The sequence below is a fragment of the Mandrillus leucophaeus genome, unplaced genomic scaffold (assembly GCF_000951045.1).
Source record: "Mandrillus leucophaeus isolate KB7577 unplaced genomic scaffold, Mleu.le_1.0 Scaffold10, whole genome shotgun sequence".
NCBI classification, from domain to species: Eukaryota; Metazoa; Chordata; class Mammalia; order Primates; family Cercopithecidae; genus Mandrillus; species Mandrillus leucophaeus.
This window is the reverse complement of record NW_012098098.1, coordinates 3870880-3880094: the sequence shown is the minus strand read 5'-3', so window position 1 is coordinate 3880094 and position 9215 is coordinate 3870880. Positions and strand designations below refer to the sequence as shown.

At 47.7% G+C, this 9215-nt stretch overlaps 1 long non-coding RNA gene across 1 annotated transcript; it reads left to right on the top strand.

Annotated features, from left to right (window-relative positions):
* The first annotated feature begins 7614 nt into the window (after positions 1–7614).
* Positions 7615–8747, top strand: LOC105533263. The gene is made up of 2 exons (XR_001005097.1): positions 7615–7810; positions 8579–8747. It is a non-coding gene; the product is annotated as an uncharacterized LOC105533263 (long non-coding RNA).
* Positions 8748–9215: the final 468 nt, after the last annotated feature.

The following is a 9215-nucleotide window of genomic DNA, read 5'->3' as shown; positions in this document are numbered from 1 at the left end:
GTGGTGTGGGGGGCAGCCAGGGTGCAGGGTGGGCTCAGCAGTGGCCGGGGCATGGGAGAGCCTGGCTGGTCAGTGCCAATAACCATGATGCAGGACAGCCTAGAGATGCATGTCTTTCCCCCTGTGATATAAACAAGGTAACGGCCGCCAAATGATGTCCACGTCCTAATCCCTGGAACCTGTGAATGTGACCTTACCTGGCAAAGGGACTTTGCAGACAGGATTAAGGACCTTGTGATATGAAGTTTTTCCTAGATTATACTCACAGGGGTCTCCTGTGAGAGGGATGCAGGAAGGTCAGACAGGAGAAGGTGAGGGGGTGACACGAGCAGAGATTGGAGTGGCGTGGCCACAAGCCAAGGGGCGTGGCAGCCTCTGGAGGCTGAAGGGACAAAGGTGGGTCCTCCCCCAGAGCCTGCGGAAGGACCAGCACTGTGGACATCTTGACTTGAACCCCATAAGTCTCAGTTTGAACTTCTAACTTCCATTACTATGAGAAAATACATTTGTGTTGATTTTAAGCCCCTGACTTTGTGACAATTTGTTACAACGGCAACAGGAAACGGGTACTCCCAACAGAGATTTTCAGGTGATGCCCATATAGACTTAGTCTCTGCTTAGGGAAGGGTCCAGCATCCACCTCTCTTCACTTCTTAAACTGGTCCTGAGATCAGCCAAACTCAGGGACCACAGACCCAGGCTGCTCACATCCCCATTTTTGAGGGGCACAGAAAGTTCTGGAAGGAATATCTCAAGTGGTGAATGTGAGAAATAAAAGCATTAAATAACGAAGCCTCCAGGTTCTGTCTTACGCCTCCTCAGGGCTCACAAAGCTCCTAGTGCTGGGTTCTGCATACAGTTGGCACTTAATAGAGCATCTGCTGACTGAGGTCACATGAGCATCCAAGCTGAGCCCTCTGTCCCCTCCAGCCCTCAGAGCTGAGGGCTCTGATCCATGGAGCCTTCTGTCCAAGAAACAGTCTCCCCCCATCCCCTGTTCGCTCTTCATATGCTGGTTTCCTGAGGTTCTACTCCAAGTCTTCTCACGCTCCTCCTTCCCTGGGAATCTTGTCCTAAACCACCACACTCATCACCGCCTCTCTCCCCAGCCTGCTGCTCTCTCCTGAGTCCTGACCAGCTTGAGGTTCCTGCCTGGACTCCCAGCACCGTCTCACCTCTCTTTCTCACCCATCTCCTGCCTGGTAGTCCCCAGGAATCATTTCCAACTCATCCTTCTTTCCACCTTCCATCCAGTCAGCACAGGGACCTGTCAATCACACTCCCCAAATGTCTCTTGGATCCCGGCAGCACCTTATCACCACCGCCCTGCTCCTGCACTCCCTGCCTGGATGCTGGTAGCTGCTCCCAACTGGTCCCCCTGCAAGCTGTGATGTCCTCCAACCCATACCTGATCACAACCAGCTTCTCCTTAAATGACTGTCCATTGCCCTCAAGAGAAAGTGCAAACATCCCCCGAGATCAGCACCTGCTTTCCTCTCCAGCCTTCCTCTCCCACAGCCCCCTCCCCACGGACTCTCAGCTCCTAGGAATCCACCCAGAGATGTTTAATGCAGGGATACCTGTTTATGCTATAGGAGGTTTTGTTCTTGTTCTTATCTTCTTTCAAATTGTTATTCTCATTTACAAATGGCAAGTGTCTCCACCCAGTAAGAAGTAAACTTCTGCAAAATAACTGTAAGCCATCAGGTACATACAATGTAGCAGGAATCATGCCCACTAATTTACATAAAATGCCTCATTTTAGGCTGAACACTCCAAGCTTCTTTCAGTTCCTAGGCAGGCCATATTTTCTTTCTCCTTGAGGATTTTGATCTGCAGTAATTGCCGGCTAAAACCTCCTCCCCAGCCCCACCTCTGCCAGGCCGACATCTACCTGTCCTCTGGATCTGGAATCCATGGTCTCGTCCTTGAGGACAAGGAGGAGTTCCTGAAATTCGCTCTCTTGGCACCCTGTATTTGCCCCTGGATTTTCCCTAAGAGGAGGACACGTACCTGTTCTCTCACCAGTGGGAAAGCGTGGTGAGAACCCGTTCTTCCTGCCCATCTCTCCTCTCTCCACCTCAAACTCTCTCTCCCCCAAGTAAAAAGGAGGAGGAGTCATACAGCTATTTTGGTTTATTTTTTTTTTTTTATTGTTTGAGATGGAGTCTTGCCCTGTCGCCCAGGCTGGAGTGCAGTGGCGCGACCTTGGCTCACCGCAGCCTCTCATGCAGCTATTTTGAGCAGTGACGTCTGACACAAGTGCACGATCACTTGACTCAGCGTCCTACAGGCGAGCTCTGTTCTCTGCCTCTTCTTGGAGCAGCTCCCATCTTCACTCCTAAATGTTCAGCACCTCAGCCTGCACCTGGACAGGTAAGCTATATCTATCCTTCCTGATGAGGGTCCAGTTACTTTCAGTTCTGGCAGAGACAGGGAGAAGACAAGGGAAGCACAGGCTATCCCAGAACGCTGTCTTTCCCAGAGACCTTACGTTGGATGTGTCAATAACCCCACTCAAGAATGAGGTTTCCATCCTCATCTTGACATATACATATTTTTAAAATTTGCTTATTTATTGACTTATTTGCCAACTGTGAGAAACTAAACAGGAGGAGGGGGAACTTGGGCACCCTCAGTCTTTGTTAAAGCTTGGATGATGATCTCTCTTTTTTACTAGACTTAAACTTTCATCAACACAAGATATCAGTCTTGCTCAGCACTGTGTCTTCAGCAGGTAGCACAGGCCTGGAATCAAGTAGGTTAACAGGCTTCGCCGAATGCGTTGATCCAGGGTCCCAATCAATTTAAGCAAACAACTTCTCAGAGGGCAGATGACCCCAGAAGTCACCAACCACCAGGCTGGATCTGAACCTGTGACCTACTGGAATATTCCACTACCTACATCCACCCACCTTCCCTGCCAGCAAAAGCCAATTTGTAAAATTACCCAACAGTCCAGACAGACAAGCACAGGGATTGTTGGCAGGTGCTTTTGTGCCAACATGACATGAAATACCTGTTTCTCGAGGACCCGGGAAGGCCGTCTCTGTGCTGTGGGCTGTATCTTCCTGCTCCCTTGAAGGTTTCTAAACAACCCACTGGCCCAAGGCCAGGGCAAGTAAGTGCATTTCTTCCCAGCTATGTGTAAAAGAGGTTTAGGGTTTGGGATCTTTGGATGCAACAGGCTCCGCCTCATTTCTTTTTTTAAGTAGCCTTGGCCACCTCATTATTAAATGGGAGAGGATAGGACAGTGGTACCCATGTTGTGGGGCTGCATGGAGGCTGAGTGAGCATAGTGAGAATTTGGACATGAAATGTTGGGCGCATGCTGCTGTCCATCATCTGTTCACACTCATCATCTTCACTACCACTTAGCTCCCCCCAGCACACACACCCCTACCTACAAGCCCTGTTGTAATCCCTGCTTTCAGATGAGGAAACTGAGGCTCAGAGAAAGGAATGAACTTGCCCAGGGTGGCACAGCTTTTCAGCAGATGGAACAGGGCCTTAGCCCTCCAGGCAGTCTGATGTTACACCCAGGACCTTAGTCTCTGCCTTGGTCCAGCGTGTTGGGGCTGAGGGTGCTGTGCTGAGACTACAGAGCCCCAGGTTCAAGTTCCAGCCTTAGGCAGCCTTGAGCAACTCACCTTACCCACCACCCCATGCCTCAGTTTCCTCGTGCATAAAATTGGGAGCTCTTTTAGGCAATGTGAAGAGTTCTCCCAGCTCTAACAAGACCCAAACCCAAAGAGGGCTGCGGATATTATGGCCTTTGTTTTCCGGGTTCGAATGTGCCCCCCAGATCTCCATGCCATGCAATTTATCAGACAAACCAAGTCACGTCTTCTTATTGGCCCCATGCACCCGTGGGATCAGCAGATGTAACATTCTGACATCACACTTAGAAAACTTCCCCCATCTGGATTTCTGCAACCCACAAGAGTCATTTGCCAAACATTTTACAAAGCATGGGCCCACTGTACTCTGACTTGTTGTGGAGCCGATACAACCCACCTTTTCCCCAAGCACGTGACTCTGGCCCATGCATGCTGTCTGGCTGGGGAGAGAGATGCAAGACTACTCATGTCAGGGGTGGAGGGTGGCAGCAAATGTGCAAGGTCACACATTGCTAAAAATGTAGGCATGTAACGTGTTGATAACAGACACACAACAGGGGTCAGTGTACAGTGGAGAAGAATTCTAGCATCAGGCCAACTATTGCTGTCAGGGGGAACATTGAGAAGCGTTTCCACATATCACCACTCGCTTTTCCAGATGACATTCAAGAGAGGAAGAGGCAGCGGACATCACTGTGGCCAGTGAAGTTAGGAGGTTTGGAGGCTCCAGAGTCATGACAGATGTTTTGAATATTGTAGCCAAACCCCTCCATGCAGAGGTTAAAATGCCCACTTTCTCTGGGGCACAACTTTTTAAAAAATTATTTTTTTTAATTGTAGTAAAATATACATAACATAATATTTACCATCATAACCATTTTTAAGTGTATAGTTCTGTGGTGTTAACTATATTCATACTATTGTACAGCCATCACCACCATCCACCTCGAGAACTTTTTCATCTTCCTAAGCTGAAACACTGTCCCCACTAAATGATAACTCCCCATCTCTACTCCATAAGGCCCTGGCAATCACCCTTCTACTATCATTTTCTTCCTTTCCTTTTTCTTTCTTTCCTTCCTTCCTTCCTTCCTTCCTTCCTTCCTTCCTTCCTTCACTCTTGTTGCCCAGGCTGGAAGGCAATGGCGCGATCTTGGCTCACTGCAACCTCTGCCTCCTGGGTTCAAGCAATTCTCCTGCCTCAGCCTCCTGAGTAGCTGGGATGACAGGCGTGCACCACCACGCCCAGCTAATTTTTGTATTTTTAGTAGAGATGAGGTTTCATCATGTTGGTCTGGCTGGTCTCGAACTTCTGACCACAGGTGATCCACCTGCCTCGGCCTCCCAAAGTGCTGGGATTGCAGTCATGAGGCGCTGCGCCTGGTGCCTTCTACTTTCTGTCTCTATGATTCTGCCTACTGTAGGTACTTCATCAAAGTGGAATCATACAGTGTTTGTCTTTGGTGACTGGCTGTTTTGCAGAACATCCCCAAGGTTCATCCATGTCATAGCAGGTGTCCGCACTCCGTTCCTTGTTAAAGCTGAATAATCCTCCTTTACCTGGATGCACCATTTTCTTTATTCCTTCATTCATCAATGGAGACGTGGGTTACTTCCACCTTTTGGCTATTGTCAATAATGCTGCAGCAATTCCCAGGCTGGCTGAGTAATTGATAGTCTACAAAACTGCTTGGCACAGCTGTCCCCAATCTATAGGGAGTGGTTGTGGGTTCACAGAAAACCCATAAGACTTTGGAGCCAAAATACATCTGGTTTCCAATGCTTGACTGGCCAGCTACAACTTTAGGTAAATTTAATCCTCCTGAACCTCATGCTGCTCATCACCAAAATAGGAATTACAGTAGACAGCACTGGTCGTTGTCCGAGCATCCACACCACCTCCTACATCCTAAGGGAATCTTGATTTCTTTTTTCAACTTTCTTCTGCTCCCAGGTGATCTCAAGGGGCTGAGATATCCTTTGTTTCAGGGATGGGGCAAGCCCCGCCCCCTTTGCAATGATTGGTTCAGACGCTCAGGCTTCAGCCAATCGGTTGCTGGCAGTGCCTTAGCAACTGTGGCTAGTGTTAGGCCCTTGATCTGAGCTGCCCAATCAGGTAGAGGATGAGCTTTTATTCCAACTTGGAGAAATGACGCTCCTCGGAGCTGGGAAATGAACACGAATTTCTGCAGCTGCTGATGCTGCGCCATCCTGTAAACACAAGGGAAGGAGCATGAGAACGAACCCCAGGCACAGAGGAAAGGCAGCCATAAAAAGGTCAAAAAAACGGAGCTGGAGCCTGATTATCCTCCCTATCTTGGGGCACACTCACACTCACACACTCACTATGTTTGCGGACTGAGAATTAGAATATTCAAGCAAAACAGATCTCCTTAAATGGCAGTGACCTTACCTGAAATTTAACGGGCCTCAAAGAACTGAATTTACCAGTCTAAGGTCAACCAGGAAGGCTGTGTGCCTTCAAGTCCAACACTCAAAGACGCCGACCAATTCATCTGTCGCCTGTATGATGCTGCGTTCACACACATGGGTGCACAAGCTCCCCCGAACACACACACACACGCACACACACGCACACGCGCACACCTGCACGCATGCATACACACAATCAGATTGAGAAATTAAACCTCAAAGTAATAGTGGGCCTCAATTATCCTTCATAGCTGTGAAACAGATGGCTTGTTAGCTAGTCACTGGAGTATTGCTTCAAATAGAGACTTACTAGAGAAAAAGCAGCACATACAAAAGTTTCTATGATCAGTATTACTGCTGATTATGAAGTAAGACATCATTGGAAGTGCACCAAAAATGAAAAATGCAGGGACTGAACAGAGAAGCTGAGTGGAAGAGAAGCCAGGTAAAGAAGGAACACATATTTTTTTCAGCCCACAGCTTCATTCTTTTTCAGCGAAGCAAGGGTTTCCTTTAAAGTGAGGGGAGACTCCTAGACCTTTCTATTCCATTTCCAGGCACGACCAGACACCAAAACCATCACAGAGGAAGCTTGAAAAGAAAGACTTCATGAAGACTGTCGGTCAAGACACAACCGGGGAACAGAAACATCTCAGCAGGTACAGGAGAAGGAATTTAATCCAGGGAGGAGATCGTGGCCAGTGGAGGGTCAGAACAGCCACTGCAGTGTCAAACCACACACAGTGAATTATTCGTTCAGATCTCATGACAAGGAAACTTGGTGTCTTTGTCCACCTGGGCTGCTGTAACAAAATGCCATCCACAGGGCGGCCCATGCACAACAGAAATTTATCTCTGACAGTTCTGGAGGCTAGGGTGTCCAGGATCAAGGCCCTCGCCGCTTCAGTGTCTGGTGAAGGTCACTTCCTGATTCATAGATGGCACCTTCTCGAGAGTCTGCATGTGCTGGAAGGGGCAAGGGGCCTCTCTGGGACCTTTTTTAAAATTTTATTTTTATTTATTTAATTGTTTCAGATGGAGTTTCACTCTTGTTGCCCAGGCTGGAGTGCAATGGCACGGTCTCCACTCACTGCAACCTCTGCCTCCCGGGTTCAAGCGATTTTCTTGCCTCTGCCTCCCAAGTAGGGATTACAGGTGCCCGCCACCATGCCCGGCTCATTTCTGTATTTTTAGTAGAGGTGGGGTTTCATCATGTTGGTCAGGCTGGTCTAAAACTCCTGACCTCAGGTGATCCTCCTACATTGGCCTCCCAAAGTGCTGGGGTTACAGGCGCGAGCCACCGTGCCCAGCCTTGAGGCTCTTTTATAAGGGCGCTATTCCCATGCATGAGGGTTCCACACGAACCACTCACCTTCCGAAGACCTCACCTCTTGATAGCATCACATTGTGGGTGAGAATTTCAAACATTCAAATTTGAGGGAGACACACACATTTGGACCACAGCACACAGTTGGGTCATAAAGCCAGGGTTCCGAGGCAAGTATGAGGCCATCAGCCAAGGGTGTGTGCATCGGACAACACTCAACTCGGGATTGGCACCCAGCCAGTGCCCTACACAATACAAGATGCCACTGTAGGAAGAGGGATGACCTCTAGCAAGGTGGCCCCTCAGTGGGCCAGATGGGGCTTCTGAAGAGAATTTCTCTAGCTTCTTGGTGTTTCCTGCCTGCTACTTTCAAACAAAGATCCCGGTTTTAATGTTCTCCCAGTAATATTTTATGAATCTTATTGCCAATGTAAAGGAAATTATATTTTTGCTCTTATCATTGTTCACTGTATTCTCATGTAGCATTTAACATTGAAAGGTAAGAAAACCAAGAGAAAGAGAGAGATTTGAATGTGGATTTAGACGCAGATATATAGAAATAGATACATAGTAGAAATTTAAAAGGGGTTAGCTATGGAGAGGGATACACAGATGGAGATAGCAGACAGACAGTTGGATGGACAGACAGGCTTTTTTCTTAAGTAATAATAGGAACCAGAGGATCATCAGGAGGGGGAGGAAAAGTAAAAGATGAAAGCCCTGTCTAACATGACCACAAGTTCTCTAGTTTGCATTTGTTCCCTTGGTGAGCAGAAGGGTCTGTGTCCTCTCTCACTCACCGTGATGTCAGGAACCTGTAGCATCCCAGGGCACAAGATGGTGACGTTGGCCATCTGTGCCCTTCTCTGCCTTGTACCCTAGGCACGCCCCTCCTCTAGATCCCAGTTTCTCTTTCTGCCAAAAAGGGGGCAGACCTGGTGAGTAGCTAAAGTTTCTTCCAGCCTGAAGGTCCCTCGAAGATCTTCTCCTGTGCCCTCCCCACAGCCCTGGTCCACACTCTACTGGGATTTGCTGGGCTAGATTCTCAGAGGAGCTCAACATTGATCGAGTCCCTAGCTCCACGTTAGATCTTTGGGAAATTAGCTAAAGATCTCCTAGTAAGATGCTTGTAACTTACTACATAAGGTGAAATAGTGACTTTACAGTGCAAAAACTATAACCAAAGTATTACCACCAGCAGAGGGCTAAATCAACACCAGAGGCCCCGTGATCGATATATATGATCAGGATGTCACATCCTGGTGTCCTTGCCCCAAGTCTTGATGTGAATCTGACCACGAGGACAATTCAGACAACCCAAAATGGTCAGACATTCTACAAATAAACATGAAATGTCATGAAAGACATGTCATGAAAACATTAATGTCATGAAAGACTCCGGAAGTTTTCCATTTAATGGAGACTAAAGAGATACAACAACTGAATGCCAGACATGATCTTGGATTTTCTTTTGGCTCCAACGGTGTTAGGACAATTGAAGAAATGCGAATGAGGTCTGTAGCTAATAGAATTGTGTCAATGCTACATCCTTGATTTTGCTCTTTGTACTGTGGTTACAGAACAGAATCTCTTTGTTTTCAGGAAATACATGCAGCAGTATCTAATAGTAAAGGCATGTCTCGTCTGCAACTTCCTCTGTGTGTGTGTGTGTGTGTGTGTGAGAGAGAGAGAGAGAGAGAGATGTAACAAATACGCTAAATATTAATTTTGGGGACTCTGGGTGAAGGTATCTTGGGATTTTTGTGCCCCTCTTCTGTACATCTGAAATCATGTCAAATAATAAAAAAAGGTGTGGCTCTGCAAGGGATACCCAG